This window comes from Cavia porcellus, unplaced genomic scaffold (assembly GCF_034190915.1).
Source record: "Cavia porcellus strain 051 isolate PalLab524CR breed Dunkin Hartley unplaced genomic scaffold, mCavPor4.1 scaffold_10, whole genome shotgun sequence".
NCBI classification, from domain to species: domain Eukaryota; kingdom Metazoa; phylum Chordata; class Mammalia; order Rodentia; family Caviidae; genus Cavia; species Cavia porcellus.
Genome location: NW_026947493.1, coordinates 78850274 through 78864410, shown reverse-complemented (window position 1 = coordinate 78864410; position 14137 = coordinate 78850274). Strand labels below are relative to the sequence as shown.

The 14137-nt window shown below is 39.1% G+C and overlaps 1 pseudogene; it reads left to right on the top strand.

The window, feature by feature from the left end:
• Positions 1 to 2912: 2912 nt before the first annotated feature.
• On the top strand, positions 2913 to 3090 carry LOC111754699 (U2 spliceosomal RNA; annotated as a pseudogene).
• The last annotated feature ends 11047 nt before the right edge of the window (positions 3091 to 14137 follow it).

The window sequence follows — 14137 nt, the reverse complement described above, 5'->3', positions numbered from 1 at the left end:
TTTAACAGCAGGAAGTGCCAATAAATAAGTTGGGAGCAGGGTTTCAGGCAGAGGCTAGCTTAAAAACAGAGATCTGCATTTGATAAAATGGCAGAAGTGTGACAGAACATGGCAAATGGGATTTTGACAAGAGAAAACCCCACTGGGATAGGTAGTTTGGACAGGACAGAAAGTGATTGAGAAGATAACCTGCAGGATTCTGATTAGAAGAAGTGTATTGTACTTCAGTTTACCAAGAAAGCAAATGCAGGAGGGGTATCAGGGTTTAGGGCATGGTGAAGAGCTGAACTGGCATCATTCCTAACAGATTAGATATAATTACTTTGAATATTGTGCTATTAATGATGATGATGGCAATGTAAAACTTATTTACCAAAATCTTCATTCTGATATTGTACCAAGCACTTTACCAGTGCACTGGCCTCCTTACAACCTAGGATGCAGGTTCAGATATTATGAAGAATCAGTCTTAAATAATCCATCCAATTTGGACTTAGCTACCATGGGATTCTGGTTGGAATGTCTAGCAACTAGGTGGTGGTTGTTTCTGAGCTTTAGAAGTTAGGGGAGAGTCACAGACTTAGCAGTCATTTTCTGTTCGGTCATAGCTAAAACTGTAAAAGTAGCTTTTGTTTATTTTTTTCATCTGTTCAGTACAGTGGTTCCCAACATGGAAGAACCATGGATAGACTTCATCATCCTGAAACTACAGTGTTTCCCAGTGTATTTCTTCCTTGTGTTTGGCTTCAGATACAGTCTGGCAGTCCTGAGCTCTCATTCTTGGTATAGGTGAAGCAAGCTGTGATCTTGAAGTGATGTATTTACATATGAATCTTTCACTCATATTTTTACCTATAGCAAATGGCCTTTTGTCTTGTGACCCAGAATAGAGGAACCCAGGGAAGGAGAGAACACATAAATGGGCTCATTCTTCTTTTCAATTGTTATTCCTCTGTCAGCTTTTACTTGGTCATTCCATTAGGTCTCTTGAATGAATTCTTTTTTGTCGTTGTTTTAAGTAGAACTAAGTACACAGAATCCCCTTCATTTCTTGTCACGTATCCAATTGAAAATTTCAAATTAATAATTTGGTCGTGAGTTACAATTTTATATATTCATTTTACTTCTTATGTGTAAGGTATTATAGAATCTGTTTTACCAACTTTAGGAATTTCCCAGATAACGCAATGTGTAGTGCTTTATCTTTGCTAGCAAAATACAAACAAAAATGAAAGTTAGAAGCAAGAGTAATTTGTATTGATCTTTTGCAGATGCCCTGGAGATAAGCTCATAAACTTGGCTGAGTGAATTAGGATGCAAATTATGAACCTTATGCTGGAAGACAGAAGGAAGTGTTCCTGTTTTTTGGTAATTGCATGCAATTTGAATACTGACTTTACCTTGAGCACAGAGATCTCTTTTTGCCGTGGTTATGGGATTCTCTAGAAAGTACGAACAGCAAAATTAGAATCTTTCTTGGGTCAGAACTCAGTCTTCGCTTGATTAATGCTGATTAATGATGAAACAGGAGGAACTTGAGGAGGGAAAATCCTGAAGTCACCTCAGCGTGTTCTAACATGTTCTTATTGAGTACAAAGTCTAGATGGTTTAACAATGGCTATTTCTTCATAGACATGTCTATTGTGGTACAAAAGCATCTGATATTACAAAGCACATCTTCAAGATGTTTTGATCTCTTTTATTCCTCTTTGACTTTACTAAGTCAGATTAACATCCTTCACAGCAGATAAAATGCCTTGACCTTTCTTTACGTCATGGTTTTGGAATTTTCCTTAGGACATCTTAGAAACTGAAGTATTTCTTTGACTGAATATTTAAAAGACAGTTATTGGCTGTTTTATCTTCAATAGAACTAAATCTATAAATTCCTAAGTCTTGGTAGGAACTTACCCAAAAGCGATTTGAAAAACTCTTTGTGGGTTGTTTGCTTCCCAAAGCAAAGTTATTTTAGCTTAGTTAAAATGTTGTTGAAGCTTTTTAAATAATTCAGCTTATATAATTTATGAATAAGAACTTGCACAGCTTTAGCCTGTTTTATGTGGACCCATTCCTGAATGATTGGCATTTCATGAGCAAAGTGCATGTAGTGTTTTGGGGTTAATTGTGTGGGTCCTTAAGTAAACTAACACTTTGGATGCCAGCTTGACCACCTAGGAGCTGTGCAGGTTTGACTTCTCATGTCCCTAAATTTTCGCAGAAGTTTAGTGGGTAAGATAATGAAGTTATCTCACAGAAATTGTGAGCTTTCAGTGAATTAACATGCCTAAATACTGTAGAAATGTATCTAATGCAATGTAATAGCCAACATCTATTGCCTCTTGACTGTTTATTATGACTCTTAACAGGATAAAGCTTTTCAGAATTGTCTGGTGAACACTGAAGTCTCAGGAACTTTTAGCTAACTCTTATTTTCATTTTAATTATATATATATATATATATATATATATATATATATATATATATATTACAACTTAAAAAGGAATGAAAAAATGAAAAGATAAACACATCTCTATTAATTTCCATTCCCACCTTTTTCAAACTACGGCAACTGAGTTGTTTTTTTTCCAGATTCTTTTTTATTCATACACATATAACTGCGCTACACAGATACTTTAAAATATTAGATCATTACTTTTATATGTCTGTTGAAATTGCTTTAAAAATCACTAAAATATAAATAATACATTCTGTCCAGAAGATGCAGATATAGATCTGGTTTATTCTTGTAATTGGGACATTCTATCTCATATGCATCATAAAATCTGTCTCCTGAGTACAACTAAGTTTGTCTCTAAAGGTTTGCTATTTCAAACAAGGTAGCTAACAGCATCCTTGCACATCCATCAAAGATAAAAACTGGCCCCCAATGGTCAATTCAAAATGCAGCTTCAATCCTGCTCAGCCTGCGGGTGTAGATCATGTGTGGTATCAGTTTAATATCTGATATACTCCATCCAAAGAAAAGGTATTAAAATATTTTTTGAAATAGCAGATGAAATCGGGTTTTGTTCCATCAACTCCGTGTATTGTCTTGATATTAAAATACTTTCAGGAATGATGGGAAAATTAAAAACAATCAAAGAACAAAACCTTCAGTTTCATCTCGTTTGACCTCCATATTATGTAGACAATTTAAGCAAAAATATGATTTGATCTTGGTAAATAAAGAGAATTTAAATGAATTTCCAGAGTTTTAGTATCTTAAAAAAAAATTAAAGACCAACTATCTCTACGCCTAGTCTTTTTTTTTTTTTTTTTATTTTTACATCTCAGTAAGTTGGTGGTTTTCCTTTGTTAGGGGACTGCGTTGCTTTCCTGAACCGTTAAGTCTGTGATTCTGTGACGTTTCATGAAACACACAGGTTGGTGTCACTAAATGATAGAATTGAAGTAGTGAGACTTCTGGGTCATGGGGTAGATCACATGATCTAGTTAGCACAGTGGAATTCTTTTTCGAGTTGTATTTAAAGGTCCTAAATATTCTTTCCAGTAGGCTCATTGATATACCTAAATGCAACATACTTCAGGTAGAAAAAAAAAAAAAAAAAAAAGCCCTTTTGCGGATCTCTGAATAAATAACAGCAATATACTTCTAGTCTTGATAAACCTATACTTGGTGGTTGTATTAATTTGGGTCCTGCTGGCATCTGGAAGGGGGTGGGTGGGGTAAAGAGAACCAATCTGCACTCTTGATGTCCCCAAGGAAGCTGAATCAAGTAACCTAAACCAGATGCGGTGGAGAGGAGAGGCCGAGAGTGGGTCTCTCTCTTTCTCTCTCAAGCAGGCAGTGCCAAAGGCTCCAGAGCTATTTGGGGACAGTCCCTGTTCACACCACTGCTGAGAGACAGGTTTAGACTAGGAATCGAAATTTCCTGGCCACATTGTCTGCTTTCATCTGCCAGTCATCCGAATGTGCCTCCCGTGGGCCAGACCTTGTAGCCTCCAGATTAGGATAGATTAATTGAGTTACTTCTTTGGAATCACAGCAGAGGATGTGGAGATTCTCATGTGCAGGAGCAGAGGCAGAGCAGCTTGCACAGGCTGTCTGGTCTCAATTGTCCTAAAACATTTTCTGCGTTATCTTTTGTGATCATTACATATCTTTCCCTAAAAATAATATTAAGTTGCCTAACCATGAAAATCTGTACTTTATAAACATTTATTGCAATTCAGTTTAAATGATTAAAGTACACGTGGGAAAACTCCCACAAGGTGGTAATCAGATACACATAAAAGTCATTATCAATTTGAAAATAAATATTTTTAAAAATCCATGTGGAATCCATTCCAGTTCTTGGCTTTATCAACAGTAAGATGAAGGTACAATGAATTCTTTATATGCTGTTCACAAAATTATACCAGAAATAGATTTATCAAGGGAGACTGCTCATGTACCTCATTAATGTATTAGCACAGGCAGCAAATAGGGTTTGAGAAAAAGGGCTTTGGAAGCTGGAGAAGACCTATTGGCAGCTTCCTGAGTGAACTGCCTGGGTCCTGCCTGGTTTACCAAGCTCATCCACTGTGGCTGCAAATCCGGCCGAGGGGCACAGCACACTTGCCTTTCAGTTTCCTGGCCCCCGTTTACTCAAGATGTCCTCTCAAGAGCTGATTGGAAGACTTTGCAAACCTGATTAAGCCACTGTCACTGCTTATTGTGACTCCTCAACACTCTAAAAGTGAGCACACAAATATGACATGACACGCAATTTATTTTTACAATGAAATCTCAGAGGAAGTCGGTTTTAAGAAAAATCTGAGAGGATGAATTATTCAAAAAGGACTACTAGCAATAGATTTAATGATAGGAAAGTTGAAAGCTGAAAACTTCATAAAGATGTAACATTTGTAAGGGTTTTTGATGCTATATTCTGGTGAAGGCTGCTTTTTAGGTGCTTTGGCTTAAAAAAAAAATGGGCATCACATTAGAGATTGTGGGTGTGGTTTATGCCAAAGAGCAGGAAGTAGACTCTGGCCTCCGGCTGTAACATAATGTTGCAACTAGAGCATTGGTTTGGTTTTCAAATGAACTAATTTCTAATATGTCGACATCACATAAAATGTGCTTGTGGATATAAGTTTTTTTTTTCAATTAGTCAAATAATTAGAAATCCTGAGTGAATTGGATGGGAGGGTTTCCTCTAATTTCATCCATGAAGATAAGGAATACTTCCGGAAGAAAGAATATTTTCAGCTGGGACCTTGGTAGATATTTTATTACTGGTCTTATTTATTTAAGGAAGCAAACTCTTCCTAAGTGGGTAAATCAATTACACTGAGCAAACATTTATTGAATTTCCATTGCCTTCGGGATAAAAGATAAGTTACTGATCAGGACATAAAAGCGTATTCACGATGTTATTTCTTTGGGTTTTCCCCTCCCCTCGGCCCCTATCAAATCCCATCGCCTCTGACTTCTCTTGGTGGAGTAGCCAGACAATGTCTGCAGGTTTCAGGACCCCTCTCCTGTACTCATATTGTATACCTTTGTACACTCTTTTCCAGAGGAATAAAATTCCTGTCTTATTAGGCATGTGTTGAAAGTTGATTACTCATTTAAAATCATTCAATTAAAAAATCACACATTTTTATCTACCTTTTCTATACTAAATTCTCATTTCAAGGGAAGGCAAAGATGTACGCAGAAACCTTCTTTAGAAGGTTTAGCACTATCCCTGGGTAGGCAGGCATCTGCCACCGAGAGACTTGGGACGTATCCCCAGAGAATATGCGGATAAGGAAAACTGTCACATTATGAAAGGGAATTTAATAGGGGGGCTCCATAAAAATAATGTTTGTAAAAAGATTTATAGTGAGCTAAGATATTTTAAACTCACTACATTATTTAAAATGCTCATTACATGTGTTGTCAAAAAAAAAGGGGGGGGGCCTGGCATAACATGCAGTGTTTGTTTAAACACATAAAAAAGTAAGTAGATGGAAAATAATGAAAAATTTTAAACTCTAGGTGGTGGTATTAGATTGCGGGTACTGTTTTATTCTGTGCTTTCCAATGTTTCAATAATTAAAATGCATTAACCTTGATAATAAATGATGGAACTTTTAAGCAAATATCAATACGTTGTTCAAGGGTCATGGCCTATCTTATGAATTTTTTTGAACCATTGATTTTTTTTTTTTTAGCATTCATGACCTTCGCTCTCTCTGCTGTTATTTTTCTATTACTCATGTAATTAAATCTGTTGAAGTTATTTCTTTACTTGCGTGTCTTTCTAACCATGTAGAAACTCTTTGAGAAAAGAGGCTGATTCACCTTGTCTTTCTGTAATGAACTCCTATTCTGGTAGCACCCACACAGGTTTGGAGTTTAACCAACACAGAGACATGATTGCCTCCAGCAAAGTTAGCAGTTCCCGACAAGCCTGGCGGAAGGAAACAGGGTGATTTCCCTTTACGATTTCCTGTCAGCAGACCCAGCATGGGACTTGGAAGACTTCATGGGATCGAGACAGCATTAACTAATTTTTAACATCATTAGGGTTATTAAGCTAATACATCAAGACAAGTTTTCCCTGAATTTTCTCCAGAGATGCTTGATATATTTTATCTTCTATGTTTTCTGTAAAGACTAAGGGGATTGCCACATTGCTTACTTAAGCTTTTCAAAAAATTGTTAAGCATTAGAGTTTTATTTGTTTTTATGCAATGAATAAGATTTATCTTTAATCATGACAGTTTTCCACTTTCTATTAGAGAACAATGCATCTTATCTTTTATGTCAGAAGATTGTGACATTGGGCTTGTCCTGTTATTATTATGAAAGCTAAGGGAGTTTCTGAAGAGGTCTCTCAGTTTCATGAAGAAACAGATTAAAAGCTTAGCTTTCAGACTAATGACCCTGGCACCTGTTTCCAGTGTTCTGGCTTAACATAGTAGACATTAACTTGAATGAGTGGTATTCAGCTCTCTGGTAAATCACAGAAAATCAAACACAAATAAAGTTTGCTTGAGGAAGGCGTTCTAGAACTCCAGGTCATGCACCAAACTGGAGATCAGGAGCTAAGATAAAGCCCAGAATGTTGCTCCAGCCACATACTGTGAGAGATGGGGGAGATGATCCGCTTGCCCGGCAGCAGGGGCAGAGTGAGGCCTTTGGGCGGCTGTGTCTAGTCATCCAGTCAACCTGATTGGGTCAAAGGATGTGCAGAGACCTGGCTAAACATAGTTTCTCAACATTCTTGTGACAATGTTTCCAGAAAAGGTTGGCATCTGAATTAGTGAGCTGGGTAAAGCAGGGTCCGCTCCTCACTGTAAGTGGCGCTCTCTCATTGGCTGAGGGGAATAAGTAGAACAAAGAAGCAGAGATAAGGCTGAATTAATTCTCCCTGAATGCTGCAGCTCAGACATTAATTAGCTCGTAGTGCTCCTGGAATTTAGCTCTTCGTACCCAAATTGGAATCTATAGCAGTGGCTCTCTTGATCTCACGTTTTAAGCCATCACACTAGCTTTCTCACTAATAGCTGCCTGATTTCAGACATTGTTACTTTTCAGCCTCTGTGATCCTGTGAGACATATAATAATATACATAGCATTATATCCCACAGTAGAATCTATTTAACTTGGGATAAAGTTTTTCCTAGGAATAGATACAAAATAGGATACAAAATATATGTGTTGTGTGACTGAAATATACAGTGAATGTTTCAGTTAAACAAAATCCTAAAAGACACTAATCTCCTTCAAATTTCTCTCGCTTTGTAACACACTTGCGGCATCACTGTAGCCACTTTGTGAAGCAGTTCTGGAGGTCCTCTTTTGTGAAAGTCAAGAGCTGTGCTGTTGTGTCTATTTCAATGTCCTGAGTTCTTTAAGCATATTTACCTTCCATGATCATGTTGGTTTTGAGGAAAAGCCAAGAGTTGTATGATGCCAGATTCAGTGTAAAAAGTGGACAAGGGCCCACCAGACTGTTTTTGTGAGCCTGCTTTCCCACTGGATGGCCCTCGTGATTGAAATCTGTAAGAAATTCGTGAACGAGAGTTCAGAATTGCTTCAGGAGGTGGAAAGAATGATGGGATAAATATATTCAAAGCAGGGGGAGCATTTTGAAGGGGATTAATGGTAGTATGACTTTGTAATAAATTTAAAAGCTTTAAACTTTTCATTAAACCTTATATACATGACCTATGTAATAAGATAGGACAAAATAGTGATTTATATGTAAACATATCTAGATGTTAATACATGTGGATATATATATATAAAATAGGAAAATTCAGCATTCATATATTGATCTGAATATGTATATATATATATATATATATAATTTTAATCTTTATGCCTCTTTTTGGTTCTGCTACATTAGAGAAGACAGAAGGACAAAGGTGAACAAAATCACAGAAATAGTAATTTTAAGGAGTGCTATTAATTGAAGATGTGTGTTTAGGTCTATATTCTCTCTCTTGAGTGTAAGTAATCCTGTCTGATGTAGAAAGGGATTATTTGTAAAGGGAAGTTAAGTTTGGCTAAGCACATTTGGCAAGGGCAGCCTCTCATGAAACCCTCTCAATTAAAACTCCAATACTAACAACCGCTAACAGTCTATAATTTCCCCAGATTTTATCATTGCTAGCCAGTTTAATCCTCGGAACACTTTTGTGAGGCTGATGCTATTATTGATTCCATTTTACAGATAAGGAGACTGAGACACTGACTAAGAGATCAGTTTAAGGTCATGGGGTTAGTAACTGGAGAACTATTCTGGGAAACCTTATTTTCTTGGGTATTTTTTGTTTATATTTTATATTTTATTTTATCAGTACCACGACCACGTGCTTGCAAGGCAGGCGCTTAGGCCGCTGAGCTAATCCTCAGCCCCTTTCCTGGGCATTCTTAACACCTCTGTGTATGACTATCATACATCCAACTTTCCTCATGTATTTTTAAATTTTTTTGTGTTTCTGAGTTTTGCCAAAATACTTTTCTTACTCTTTTTTTTTTTGCTACATTTTCTATTTCTATTAATTGAATTCCATTCTCTTAGCTGCCTTAAATTATTGTCTTTGTTGCGAGGATTTTCAAAGTCTGTTTTTCTAGCTGTGTTCCTTTCAGTTGCTTTTTGCCTCCCTTCTTTCCTGATAACTTTCCTGCGTTCTCACGTCCATTCATCTTTTCTTCCTCCCTTTCCTCCTCCTCCTCACATAATCCAAATACAGCTCATTCATCTGTTTCAGTTGCCAAGTAGGAGACAGCTGTTTAGCACACTCTGTGTGTGAGGCTGGAGCACAGAAAGTGGTACAGATTCCCAGAGGCAGACCTGGAGAACAGGAGCCGATCCTGTAGGGGAAGAAAGGGGCTAACTATATCTTGGTCTCTGAGGAAGGCTATTCTTCGGAGATGAGGTTTTAAACTGAGAAATGGTGAGCTTCAAGTGCCCTGATTAGGAATTGGGTGTCAGGAATGAGCAATGTTCGTGGTGTGGGCATTTTTGTCATGCTATGACCAGTCTCGGGAAACTGACGGAGAAGCCTTTGAGACATCTCAAGTAGAAATATGGACCGTGTATTTGAATATACAGATCTGAAAGTCAAACAAGGTCAGCTTATGGTAAAGATTTACTGAAGGACTGATAATACAAGATCATTTGGGGAGCTGTGTAAGGAAAGAAGAGCATCAAGTCCTAGGAACGGTGCTGATCCGTCAGTTTTAAGAAACAGGGAGATAAGAGGAGCCAGCAAAGGGGCCCAGCTAGAGAAGCAGGTGGAGGCCAGGGAACCGCGGAGTCTGATGCTGAGTGAAAACTGTGCCTGTGTGTTTCTAAAGGGAGCAGTCAACAAGGTCAAATGTTACTTTCAGGTCAGGCAAGATCACAACTGAGGAGTCCACTGTACTTAGAAATATAGATGGAGATCACTGGTGTCTCCTCCCGGAGAGTTTCAGTGGCACAGAGACCTGCTTCGAATGAGTTAAAGACGAAAATGAGTTAAAGTGAAGAGCCAGAGATGTGGATTGTAGATAACTTTGAGAATAGCAACTTCTAAGAAGGTGAAAAAGATAAGAATTGAAGCTAGAGAAAGGTGGGAAGGATTTTTTCTTTATCTTTTGCCGTGAGTAAATTTGTGCATTGATGTGGAAGAGCCTGTCAAAAGAGGCAGAGTAGTTATGGGGGAAAAATTGCAGACAGTTAAATGCACGCAGATCTGCAGGCAGGAGCGGGTGGGACTTACTGTGCAGGGTGAGCTCCGGTGAGGTAGAGGAGCAGCTCGTTCGGAATGATGCATGAAAATCAAGGACAGGAAGTGGCAAAGATGCATCTGGGGTGCTGGTGACAGGAAGCCAACCGGAGTGGGCCCTTCACAGAAACTGTGGGTTCTCAGTGAGCTGTCTGCTGGGAGCGGGGGGCAGCTGGGGGCTGTGGTGAGGGGCAGGTACCTGGCTGTATGTTACTGTGGGCCAGTGTCTGTGTCCTTACAGGTCCACATGTTAAAGCTGCTTGGCCACGGGGGTGTCCAAAGGCCATGGGGGTTAGTGCCTTCATTAGAGACTGAAGGATTTGCCCCTCCCACCACTGAATCTGCGGGGCTCTTGATGGGGAACTACTAGCCTCAGAGCTGTGAGAAAGAAATGTTTGCTATTTATAAGGCCTCCAGTTTCTGGTATTCTCTGATATACCCTGGACTGATCCAGAGTTCCTCCAGTGAGATCTTGGACAAGGAAACGTACCATAAAAGTGTTCCTAATTTAAAGTTTATTAAAGCATATTTTTTTCATTTCTCCCCCATGAGACTCTTCAATAAAAAACAGATTTGGGAAGAGAAGGACGAGACTTGTTTATTGTACTTTCTTCCTCTTGTCTTGTTTCTATCAAAGAGGTTACGAAAGTTGGCTTTGGGGTTTGCGTACTTAGATCACTGTTGTTCCTGACTCCCGTGGTGGATTTTCCTCTGTGACATACTAGTCGCTACAGATGGGGCAGCCCTTGGCACAGACCTGAGTTCTCAGGAGCAGGGGAGCATGCAGTGGTAGACAAACAGACTCTGCAAAAACTCCACAATGTTTGCGAACTATCTTAGGTTGTAAAGAAAGAAATGCAAAACTAAAACTAAAATTAAGGGACTCATGAAATGGTAAGGAACTTTGGGAAACCACTTAGTACGTATTGTGATTATTTTATTTTGGTCATCTTTCATCTGATTTGAATTTTTTGTCTCCTATGCCTCATAATAATGAGGATGATGGTACTAATTGACTACAGACTATTCTAAGTGGTTTACGTGGATTCTCATTTAATCCTCATCAAAACTCATATAAAGTGGCCTCTCTTGTTGTCCTGATAAGTAAGAAAACTGAGACCCTGAGAGACTAAAAATCTTGCTAAAAGTTTCACTGCTACAATTTGTGCTGTAATTAAGGCCCAACGACTAAAACCCAAGCTCCTATTCTTACGAGCACTCTCTGTGTTGGATTGATTAATGCGTGGCCTCACGACTTTGTTCACGTGGCTCATCTAGTATTCTGGTTTTACAGCTGCGGTCCAAAGTCCTGTTCAAGATTGACTAAGGTCACACCGTGAGTGACAGAGCCGGTATTTCATTTCAGCTCCTTTAACTTCTTGTCTTGTTCTTTTTCCACTGTGCCATAATGGCCTCTGTGTCTAATTTGTGTCTGGTGATTCCCTTTCGCCCTGAGTTTTGTTTGCACCTCCAGCCTGGGTACCTCCAGCTTAGTAATGATCTAATACTTACTGTGTGGGCTTCAGAGCTTATTTGATTTGGAGCAACCTAAATGCCCTTTTGACAAGGTCTAAATATAAGATTGTGAAAACAGGGACAAGGACATATATTTCTGGCTTGAGGGGACCTTGCAAACAATGACAAGCCCTGTAGATTATTGGCAATGGTTGAATGCCTAAAATGAATCCTTCCACATTTGCACTAGGTCGTGTAAAAAGAGGGAATGCAGAACTATGGAAATGAAGTTTAGTAATTCTAGTGCATTGCACTGGTTTAAGAAAGAGGGAATTAGTTTGAAAAATGATTGATTTTGCAAGCATGCTGGCTTGACAATCTGCTATGAGGATCACTGTTTTGCGTAATGCGTGCACCTTGCCCTGTTTAGAAGAGATTACATTTGTTGATACTTCTCCTGCTTCCTTGTAATACTCCGATTGCAACTGGGCCATACATTTTGCTACAATGACTTGACTGAGAGAGAAACCACAGCTCGGTGTGGTTGAAATGACTCATTCAGTCTCGTAAAAGTGGTCTGTGTTACAGCCAGAGTTAGGATTTGGATCTTCCATCTTGAATGCCATGCTTTGTGTTAAACACGCGGTGTTCCAATATATCACTTGGCCCATTTAAACCACACGGATAATTCATTTTTCAACACCCTGGTTCTATGTCATCTTAGCTGTCACTTCCATTAGCTGCTTACACACCTGCAGGTAGTTTATGCCAAGCTTTTTTCTGCATGTTCTGACCCCAGCAGCGGTGCTCACTGAGAATTAGAGCCGTGATTAAAACAATAACAGCTACAACCACCACCACGACAACGACCACAGCAACCCTCAGTGTTCTGCCCCACTGCATTCTACTTCTGGTTTCTGCTCCTGCAGCCTTCATGCGGCCCCATTTCATTAGCTAATGCCTGTCTAGGGAGTCCTACCTTTGCTTGCAGAGTTCCAGAGCCTTTTCTCATAGGCGAATATGGTTTGTGCATTTATTATATGCCGGCACTTTGGAGCAAGAAGGGAACTTTTTACAGCTATGTTTGCAAAGTGGTACAAAGGGAACCTGTGGTGAGACCCAGCATCTAACTCCACCTCCCTCCTGACGGGCTATATTGAGCTGAGCCTCATCACCAACCAACGCATTCTAGGTGGAGAAGAAAGAAGAAACTATATTCCCAGAGTCCCTTACCAGGATGGTTCCTGTTTGGTGTCTGCCACTGTGAGGTTTTCGTGTGAGATCTGGGAAAGCAGAGACGGGAGAAGAGAAAATGGGTATCAGAGAGACTGATCATGGATGCATCCATTTGTACTTTCAACAAGTATTTATTAAGATCCTACGTGAAGCAGGCGTTGTTTCTTCCCCTGGAGATACAGATCCAAACTTATATTCTATGAGTGGGTGAAGAGCCTAACAAGCAAATAAATGTATATTTTAGATCATGATCAATGTTATGAAAATAAAAGCAAAATGTGTTATATTTTAGAGGAGATGGATTGTTTTCAGAGATATTCTAAATTTCTAAAGGATGTTTGTTACTGTATGAAAATTTTCTTTCTAAGATCACTGACTATAGTGAGCTCAGACAATTAGCGCTGCTGGGGTCAGAACATGCAGAAAAAGTCTTGGCATAAACTACCTGCAGGTGTGTAAGCAGCTACTGGAAGTGACAGCTAAGACTATGTTTTCCTATGCAGTGGTTTTGCTGATATTGGTACTGTGATTTTAGTACCGTCTTCCTCTCATATTTGAGGTAATTGTCAGCTTGAGCCCTGACAGTTGGTCAGACTTTCCATTTTCTTGAAAGCTATTTGATGTGCAATTTCAAGGGAGCCACCATAGGTTTCCAGTGGACTTGTGATTGTGCTTTCTAAAGTCTATGTGGGTTTAAAGCCTGATTTCCCTTGTTTGGTTTATCTTGCAGTGTCTAGGGTTCCACAGGATCTGGAGAACATTCTGGATTGATTGCACTATGGGAGGTGTAGAGAGACTTGGACTAAAATCCTTAGGCTGTGATGCACAAGCCTGAGGGGGTCGAGCGTTTTCCTTTGGGGATTTATTCTGATTTACAGCACAGGGCACCTCGCTCTCCTTACTCTCCTTGCAGATGGACTGCTGTGTCCTCATTCTCCTAATAGAGGACCTGCATAACACGGTATGTTTATTTTACCTGTGATTTATGTCTTCACACAGGATACGTGCTTTGTTAAAACACTCACTTCTCTGGAGATAGAGACTTAAGGGACAAAAACCTCTAGGTATTAGGGTGCTACATTTCCTGTTACTTCTTAAGGTTGGATCTCTCTATTTTTTTTTTTTTTACAGAAGTATGCATATGGAATTTTCCATTTTGAGAAAAAAATTAATTTTCATTTTTTCTTTTATTTTCCCCTTTCCTCTCTCATTAGTACGTGTTTGCAGTAC